Source organism: Amblyomma mixtum, chromosome 3, assembly GCF_055824585.1.
Source record: "Amblyomma mixtum isolate Tamu chromosome 3, ASM5582458v1, whole genome shotgun sequence".
NCBI lineage: Eukaryota > Metazoa > Arthropoda > Arachnida > Ixodida > Ixodidae > Amblyomma > Amblyomma mixtum.
The window spans coordinates 162,270,643-162,281,006 of record NC_143014.1 but is presented as its reverse complement, the minus strand read 5'-3'; the positions used below and the strand labels follow the sequence as shown (position 1 = coordinate 162,281,006).

The 10,364-nt window shown below is 43.3% G+C and overlaps 1 protein-coding gene across 2 annotated transcripts in view; it reads left to right on the top strand.

Moving 5' to 3' along the window:
* Window positions 1-3,058: 3,058 nt before the first annotated feature.
* The window catches only part of Piezo (piezo type mechanosensitive ion channel component), a 154,865-nt gene continuing 147,559 nt past the window's right edge, over window positions 3,059-10,364 (top strand). For both annotated transcript variants that reach the window (XM_089581740.1, XM_089581739.1), the window contains exon 1: window positions 3,059-3,341. The gene's annotated coding sequence lies outside the window, so the exon portion shown is untranslated. The remainder of the gene's footprint in view (window positions 3,342-10,364) is intronic.

Here is a 10,364-nt window from a genome sequence, read left to right as displayed (position 1 = left end):
TTTTACAAAAGTGAAAATAAACGGTGGTGTAATGGGCCTAAAATGTTATTTCGTGCAACCTAATAAAAATATAAGACAAAATTTTAGAAGTGACTTACGGTACAATCTTCAAAGAAGATCAGGTAACCTAACCTCTGCAACCATCCTTGGCTGCGCAAGGGTGTCGAGGCTTCCAACAAATCTAATAAAGACCTCAGCCTTCTTCTCAGGACGAGAGAGTGGCTGAGGTGTGGTTCAAGAAATCTCTACAATTTGTTTAAAACACCTGCTATGTTTAAAAACTTAAAAACCTGTTAAATGTCAACAAGTGCATGTTCGCCTAAGAGCAATGTTGGATGGAATGGTATGCGTTCATTATAAAAAACTGTAAAATGTTCCTTCCTCAGTCTTTACAGTTTTCTGCATGAGAATAAAATATGGTTTATTGTTAGCTCGTCTTGGCATAATTCACATTGTGGCTTGTCTTCTTTTGTTAGTAGGAAATTATGTGTGAGGTGCGTGTGCCCTATCCGAAGGTGACAGATAACCACTTCTTTGAAACGCTCTTGGTGGGTGCAGGACTGCCACTCACCTAAAACTGGCTTTATTAAGTGTAGCTTATTATTTACCTGATTGTTCCTAGATAACTGCCATTTTTCTCTCAATTTACGCTGTATTAAGTTCACGCAATTCATAAAGGGCATATTTATTATCTTTATTTCCTAGCCACGAGCTTGAGCAGCGCAAAAGTCTGCTCTCTCGTTTCCTTTTATTCCGACATGACTCGGGACCCAGCAGAGTTTAATGTTCTGTCCTCGACCTGTGGCTATTACTATGTTATGTATGATGTCACCAAGTAGTGGAGTGATTGCATTTCTAGAGTGGAGAACAGTAAGTAAACTTAGTGAGTCTGTGTAAATAGTACTGTTTGTGAGCTTCTTGTTTACTATTTGCTGAGTGGCTACACAGACGGCGTAATATTCGGCAGTGAAGATTGATGCATATTGCGGAAGCCTTACTATTTCATTCCGATTCCCTTGTACCACTGCGCTTCCAACGTAAAGATCTGTTTTTGAGCCATCTGTATAGAAAGGTGTGAAAGCACTGTATTTTTCCTCGAGTGCAAGAAATTCTTGTATTATATGCTGCTGTGGAGTTTGTTTTTTACGGAACTTTGTCTGAGTTAAATCGCAGATTGCAGGAAAAAGGTACCATGGAGGATGGATCTCGTCTTGGAGCAATACCAGGTAATGTGTGTAGTGTTTTGGCACATCTCTTCGAAACACAACAGCAGTGGCCTAGTAGTCTGCGGTTTGTTATTAAATAGTGTTCTTGATGGGCACTTTGTGACTGTTTGGTGACAGATGTGTTTAGGTAGTGAACGGATTTTTAAAATATATGAACACGTGAGCATCGTTCTTCTGTCTCTAAGTGATGGTTCGTTAGTTTCTACATAAAGACTGTTTATAGGCGACGTCCTATGCACCAATGGAAAGTCGTAAACCTAAATTATGTACCGGGTCCAGTCGTTTCAGGTACGACGGTCTCGCTGGCCCATATACTATACATCCATAATACAGGGAAGAGCGCACTACAGAGCGATAAATTTGCAAAAGACATGACCTATCGGAACCCCAGTGCTTTCGGGAGAGGACTTTAAGTATATTAAGGGATCGGGAGGCTTTCTTTTTCAATGCATTTATATATGAGGCAGGAAAGTAAGTTTTCTGTCAAATGTTATGCCTAGAAATTTGCGTCCATTTTTTACGGGTAACTTTATTTCGTTCAAGTGTAGGGTGGGATCTACCTGTAAACCTCGTTTGAATGAGAACAAAATGGCCACTGTTTTCTGTGGAGAAAAGCGGAAACAATTTCTGTCCGCCCATGTTGCCAGTTTATTTAATGTTAGCTGTATTTGCTTTTCACATGTTGATATGTTGGAGGATGTGCAAGCTATCTGGAGGTCATCTACATAGACTGAGTACATAACTGACCTTGGGATTTGAGTGTTCATTGGAATTAGATTGTGGGTTAGTTGAATACCCTGCTTACTAAGCACACTGGAGAATTGCTTGATGATCACTTCTGATTACGCGTATGATGAATATTCATATCGCAGTATGTGGACAGAAGAGCTCAGTTTCCATGCAAAACGAGGGGGAGAGAGAAGCAACCGGTCTGTAGCGAGAGAGAGCAACCTTGTCTGCGCCGCGCACCACAAATAAAGCAGGTGGTTCAGCCATTCGAAGACCGGAATACTGGGTTTTTCTTCTCTTTTTTCGTCGTCTTCTTTGGTGTAGATGGGCTTGCGCTGGACCGAAGCGTCAAAAGCACCGACTCATTGAAGACATCAGATAGAGTCCCAGTGGCTACGTACGTATGTACATGAGCGGCATGTACGCGCTCGCACGAGCAGCTGGACGAGTGCGAGAAGTGTTGTCATATTTCTTGGCAGTTCACCGCAGTAATTATTCGTTGCAATAATGTCAGTTACCCCGCTGGAGTCATTTTCACGGTAGGAAACAACGCACAACAACCAACAGCAGAAGCATGCTAAGTTAGTTTCGGTTTCGGTTAGCGATGAGAATTTTACACGTTCTAAAAGAAAATTGTTTACGAAATATATTGCGTAGTCTTAGTCATAAAATATAATAGACGTTATAAATACGAGATTTACTTCAATTATATTTTTAATGTATTGGGTGACATCGTTGCACAGTTTACGTATCCACTTTTTCTTTTTCTGAGCCTTCGGACAGCATTTATGAAGAATTGGGTTTCAGTTTCTTTGTTTTTTTACCTGAGGATATTCCACAATCAGTCAAAACTGCTTAATAAAAAAACGTTTACGTTTGCAGCGATAAAAAAACTTGAAGCGGAACTATGAACTACTACAAAATTTAGCAATAGTGGTGCTTAAGGTAGTAGGTATACTAAGAATGCTTAAACCAAAATCCGCAGGCAGGAACTTGGAAGACGACGTTGAAGTTCATAGTGTCTTTACATTTTAGTAGCACCACGTAGAAAATGAGCTATCATCGTGGCCATCTGGCGCTCTAGCGGATGTCTACGTTTGTACTTATTCCGCACACCTGACTGGGGCACTGAGGTAGCAGAGCAGAGGGCGTATCACTCTCACAGCGCTCATACTCGCAGAGCGTATCCAGCAGATCGCCGTGCGGTTCGCGCAATGCGTTTGCTACGTTCGTTCGTAATCGTGTTTAGCTGGTGCGTTCGAGCTGCAGAGGAGGGTGACCGCGTTATCGTCGGCTCAGTTCCAGTGATTTCGCCCGTGACAGCCCAGCGGTGATGGACAAGCCGAATTAGTCTGTTACGGCGGTGGTGTTCTGATGGAGCGGGCTGTAAGTAAAACGTGCATTTTTTGTGTGTGTGCGTGCCGAATACATTATGGTTGCGAATTCAAAGCCTGAGCTGTGTTGAGCTTGCTGAGTTGGGACATGCGTTACCGTCGAGTCGCAGTTGTAGATATGGGGACTCGCCGCGGGGACGCTGTGGCTGACGTCGGTACCCGAGACATCACTCCGTCCCTGACACGCAATGTGTGGGCGAGCTTCTTAATGCACCCTACGCTCAGTGCTGTTTTATGTTACTCTTTCCTGACTGGATCGATACCCGCGCACGTCCGGAATGATGCGCGAGTTTGTGGATGTGTAAGCGGTGTCGACGAACCTGTCGGTGCAGCTTTCGCTTTGCGTCCTGAGTGGCCTCACCATTGCTTGCGCTTCTGTGGACGGCAGTGCGTCTTCCACCTGTCATGTGGCCTTAGGATTTCGTATGCGTGTGCGGCAAATCCCAGACCATGGTGAAAGCGCGCATCTGCCGTCCCCATGACGATTGCGAGCGTCGCAATACGAGGCCGTTTCTGCTGTCAGTTTGACAGATCACACTGAGAACATCAGGCGACAGTTTGTGAATACCTGAGCAATTTTTAAGTTGTTTACGCGCACATGTTTATTCATAGTGCGGCGGTCTTCGCAGAGGTTAGTTAAGAATTTCGTGTGCTTGTAGGTAAATAGCTATGTGCATTTGTTGAAAGCGTACGTAAGATCTCATTTTCCATTGACCGCGTTTGAAATCTTTTTTTTTTTTTTTCATGTTTTTGCGGGAGTTTGATGCCTGCCTCTGTAATAGGGTATGATAGCGTATCGGCATCAGTCAGAGCAGAAGCAGTCGGAGGTGCTCCTTCTCTTTTGTGTTCTTATCTGGACGGAAGTCTGTTGCAACACATCTGCAACCGATGTGGACGTGCACATATGGAGCTGTTATTTTGCTCTCATTATTGAAGTGAACTAAATTGAGCAAATAAGACTTTGGTACATAGTTAACTATGTCACCATAGTCATACATTTGCCATGCCAGTGCCGGGGCTCGCAAGTAGGAATTTTAGTGCTTGCATAAGAAACATTATAGTGCAGCTAACACACATGCTGTCTTTCGGAATGAAGTGCAAACACTGCCTATGACAGATATGTGTAATACTGTGAGTGTTGTTCTGTCTATTATTAATGTGCACTTCTCTATTACCTTGTTCACTGCATTGAACAGCGAAATGGAATTTATGGTGGGTGTTTTTGCACATAAGGACAAAGTGCTTTTATAACTGTGACTGTTTTGTTCAGGACTGTCATCTACAAAAGCACTTTGTCCTTTTTATTGCCATAAACGCCTAACAAATTCTATTGAGCTGTTACAATGCTCAGGCAGAGAAGTGCACATCAACAATTACACCAACACTCGCAGTATGACAGTGTGGCTGTTAGCAGCATTACAACGCTTACAGCTTTCAGGCGCCATTTTTCGTTTTCATCGAAAACAAATATTTTTCTTTCTAAGTAGTGTATTTAGTGCTCAAGACTGACAAGTGGTTCGTTTTCCAGCGCAGGGTAGTGTTATACACGGATATGCAAAATGTTGTATCAGGTATCATAATTCATAAAAATACCAACATTAAAATGCCAAGACTTGTTAATTATACCATGTATAATTAACTAAATTTAACTAATCTACTTTTTATTTTTGATTTTAGGGGGCAACATTCTATTGCCAAACTGAAGGCTGTCAATATCGAAGGTGAGCTCAGTTTTTAAATTTTCTTAATCGGCAATGTGATTCGAAATATCAAACATCAGAAATACGTATTTGAAAGCTCGTTGAGTTGGCTACAGTCGCTGTTTGCGTATTTCATGACGTAGATGCAGTTAGTGATTTCTGCAGCAATACTACGCATATCGACACCATTTTATAAATGTGCAATGCAGAAAAGCCAACTCAGCTTTCATATGCGTATTTTTTATGTATATTTTGAACCAAATTGCAGATTAAGAAATTTTAAAAATTGAGCTCGCCTTCGATATTGCTGCCTTGAATTTTGCAATATAATCTTGCCTCCTAAAATCAGAAATAGAAAAGTTGATTAGTTAAATTAATTACTCATTTAATTATAGAGCTCTATCAGCTACATAATGTCTGCCATGCTGTAAAATCCATCTGCACAAACAATAGTGACATATCTCTCATAGCTTTTCAAAGAAAAATCTGTATTGAATAATTTGAAACACCCGGTATACGCAGAGGGTATTGGAATCAGTTTTGGTTGTGAAGATACAAATCGCTCTTGAAATTGTGAAAACAAGACATTGTTATTCGTGGCAAAATCTGTCTGTATATAAAAGGCAGACGGATAACATGCTATCCAGCTCACTATTTTGTGGAATATTATTTACTGTGTTTTCTATATGCTATAAAAAAGCATCTTACTTGCGATGTGAAGGATGCTAAATTCACCTCAGACATATAGATTGCTGATAAGTGCAGCACACCCTCTGGCAAAGCTAAGAGTTCACACTACATAATTAGGTATAAAGTGCCTGACAGGGCTATTCAAACACTTAGCTTTCATGAACAGTTTGTGTGACCAATACATATCTGTATATTGTTTGGTTTGTGAAGACGTAGGCAACAAAAAAAAATGCTGGATATTCACGATACATATATGTTGTTTTCCTTAACACCTGAGGTGTTCTGATATTCTTTGCTTATAGGCATTAAAAGAGGTTGTTCAGTACGTTTTCTTTAGGAGCACAGGACCGCACTTCAGCACAGGTCTGGCTGTATACTTTGACTGCATCAGACACTGGCTGAACATCACTAGACATATCTAAAGCCTTAAGGAAATGAATGCATGATCACTACAGCCAGCCACTGCACACAGCTTTTCACCGTCTCTCTCTGTACAGACTTCAGGCTTTGCTTAGATAGAGTTAAATGTTTCTTGTAGGTCATTTGAAATAGAAATTGTTATACCACTTCCTCCTGAAGGTAAAATTCAGGGGGGCACTTTGTTGACCTAAAGTGGGGCGAGGCGAAAGCCTTAAGCGCGATGCTGCTGCTTGTGTCACTGATGCGTTGTTAAGATCTTAGGCTTCGCCTCTAAGAGTGGAACGCGACAGCGTCTTGCAACGCTGCCAGGGAGTCCATAGAACGCCATCGCCCATTCGGTTCTACGCCTTGCTCGTCGGTAAATTGGTTTTTTGAGGAAAGGACAGGCATCTGTCTCTCATATCGCGGTGGACACCTAAACCACGCTGTAACGGGAAGGAATGAAGATGGGAGTGAACGAAGGCACCGTATTCACTAGACGCACCTTTGTTCATTCCAAACCGTCAAGCTGGCATGGCGGAGTGGTAGCGTGCTCGCCTCGCACTCCGGAGACCGGGGTTCGATTCCCGAGCTCGACCAATTTCCTACACGGTTTTATTTATTTATCTGGCCTGACTAGAAAGGTTAATTAGGCTAATTGGGCAGTTAGCCTAATTCACTTCACTATACGATCCCTTTAATTGGTTCCATGGTTACTAGCGAAAGTACAATTGGCCCGTTTGATATTCGCGCCCTGTGACATCACGACCGTTTCGACCAATTGAAAAGCGTGACATTTCTGCCGACAACCCCTGCTTACAACGATGAGGCATTAAAGGCTTCCGCCTTAATATTTTGGACTGTGTATTGTCCTAGACAAGATTGGCAAATGCCTATAACATCCTTTTTTTCCACATCTGGGTTTTCTCACAGTTGTCACATGCAGCAGAGCCTTGGCAGATAGAAATCTCTTGAAGTGACATGCTCCAGAACAAAACTGTTTTGTTAATAATTGTGCGAGGGGACTAAAAATTTCACAGTTGAGAGATTTTTGCCAGTTATTTTTAAGTCTGTTGTCAATTTTTGCCTATCTTGCTTGGTTCAATTTGTGCATGTCATGTATTTGAAATGTAGGAATGTTTTTGTACACCTATTTCTAATCAGTATATGCATATGACAGTACTGAGAAAAGTCTTTTGCTCACTATGCAGTGAGAAAAAGGTGTGTCATGTATAAGATTTTTGTATACTGCAAAAATGAATGCTCTACAGAATGTCTCTTTATGATGGGACTACAATGGGTGTAACAAATTTAAATGCCATTTGCAGCCATAAATTCAATAAAAATAGGATTTTGCATATAGTAAAAAACATTGGGATGCGACTAAAGTAAGTGCAATAATGAAATGCACAAGCTCTGAGGTTTCATGAAAATGAGAAACGAAGAAAAATGCATACTAAGTGATTTAAAGGGGCTCCTCGACACCTTCTGAGGAGAGCACATCAACCCGCTCAATCACTGCATTATGTTGTCATGAACACTTGAGCCAAAAAACTACAAAGTGCACTTAAGTCTCCTTACGGGCAAAATTGCGAAAGCTGTGTGCGATCCAACACCTGCGCCATCTGCTGGGCCAGTGCCATACATTGCGAGGGAGTTTTTCAGTGGGTGCTGCATTATGGCGCTACGACTGCACATCAGGCACGGAGGAAATTTACCGGAAATGGAGGAAATTTGGTACTCGCTTAATTGCAACATCTGTAATTACCATGCTCATAATTACTCATGTAGGCTTCAGTACATATCTCGAAGATACGTTTTTAAGAACTGTGCAGTCACTAGACGCGCCTTTGTTCAGCTTGAAACGCCGAAGTGTTGTGGTGGAGTGGCAGTGTCTCCTTCTTGCACGCCAGCGGCCTGGGTTTGATTTCTGCTTGTCCCCAATTTTGTTTTATACATTCATTCATTTCGAGTGACGTCCTCGTGTGGACACGTTCTGTGGGCACAACTGAGCTATATAATGCGTTTGCATTAACCCGGCAGGGGCATCTGCTAGGTGCAGATGTTAGTGAGTTGTGACACCACGTGTTCCTGAGCATCCGCAGGGACATCCCCGCAGGGGGATGATGGTGAGCAGTACGCCACCACTGATCCGAGCACCCGTGCTTAGCCGTGCGTGGCATCACCGTGTCCAGGGAAAAGGGGATCCTGGTGGTTGAGCCAATGCCGAGTGTTTGGACCTTTAAGGCCCCTCGGCGGAGGCAACACACTACTTTGGCCCCAGCTTTTCCGTAGACGGCACCTCCGGCCTGACCCGACCGGGGGAAATCGGCAGTCGCTGTTTCCTATCCTCCCCTCTATCTTTCACTTTTCTATCTCTTTCTTAAAACTCTCCTGTCTCCTCCTCTCTTCTTGGTTTTTTTCACTTTTCATAGGCGGCTAGGGTTAACCTTGTATGACCAACCACCCTGAGTTGCGTCATATTTGGTTATATTTAGGGTGTTCAGCTGGCGTGGGCAGGACTTGCATGCAAGTTCCTGTCCCGTCCCCTCATTGTGCTCCATGGTGGGTGGCTGGCACCATGACTGAATAACTTACACTCTTATTATGGCTCCGCTCCTATCGAAACATGATCACACTCCGAAAAGAGTGCGGAACAAAGCAGCAGACTTTGTCCTGAGAAAGAAAACAGCATTCACCAAATTTTATGTAATCCACAGCGAAATAGTTGAAAAAGAAGCCAGAATTCCATCCCCATTCCTTGTGTCAAAAAGCTTAACAGATGCCGTGGGCCCTGCCTACAAGGTATCGAAAATGGCCAGTGGAGACTTATTGCTAGAACTGTGTGACAATGTCCAGAACTTGAAAATCGCGAACATTGTGTCTGTTGGAGAAATCCCAGTATTCATAACCGCACACAGATCCCTGAACACCGTCCGTGGCGTCATCTCTGAAAATGATTTCATACACCTAACAGAAAAAGGAATGCTAGAAGGACTCATCGACCAAAATGTCACAGATGTGTATGGAATAAAAATCCGGAAGGACAACAAGGAAATAGATACAAAACAGGTACTCACATTCAACACAAGTACATTATCTGAAACCATCGAGGTCAGATACCTTAAAGTAAATGTCAGGCGCTACATTTCGAACCACCAAAGATGCTTCAGTTGCCAGAGGTTTGGCCACAGCTCACAGAGTTGCTGTGGCCGCAAAACGTACGTGAAATGCGCGTCGAAGGATCACGTTTCAGAGAACTGTGATGATACTGTGCTACACTGTGCAAACTATGAGGGAGAGCACGCTGCCTACTCAACGTCGTGCCCATCCTGGGAGAAGGAGAAAGAAATTATAGCCATAAAAACAAAGGAAAAAATGAGCTTCAGAGAAGCACGAAGGCGATATACACTGACGCAGGGCACTTTCCCCGTCAGCGCAAAAATGAACTTCGCCGATGTGGTGCGTGGGCGAGGCACAGTACACCAGCCTACGGCACCTACCCAACTCACACACAGTGAGCCTGAGGCAGGACCACCCGCACCTCTGGCAGACGCAGTGAAAGCTGCTATGCCACCCCCAAAAAAGGGCCCGCCGGCTCCAAAGTTGGCAGCCCGCCATACTTCCCTCGTTCGGGAGAAGCTCAACCCTCGGTTCGCGGGTTCTCCGCAGAACTCCAGCGCCTCTAGTGAAGCGATGGACACAATCCTGTGCTCGCCGCCGCTCTGGAATGGAAAAAGGAAAAAGTTCCGGTAACCGGTCCCAAACAAGCAGGGACCTATGTTTTTAGCTCATCCCACAAACCATCATGGCGTTCCTAATCAACTGAAACTCCCGTGGACTACTAACTAACTATAGCGACGTAACAAACCTTTTAAACTCGCTGTCGCCTGTAGCATTATGTCTACAGGAGACAAGCTTGGGACCTCTACAAAAGCATATCTTTAAGAAGCATAAATATTTCAAAGAGATTGTGAGCAGGCGAGTAGGCTCTTTGGAGGAGTTGCTATTGTAGTCAAGCAACTCACGAAATTGGACTGCAAACAAAATAGAGAGCAGTTGCAGTCACTGTTCTTGATTAGAAAACAATTACAATATGCTCTATATATACCATCACATCTCGCTGTAACACTTCATGATCTAGAAGAACTTTTAATCAGTTACCGGAGCTATATCTGGTTGTAGGAGATTTTAATGCTCACTCCTCATTTTGGGTAAGTGAACTG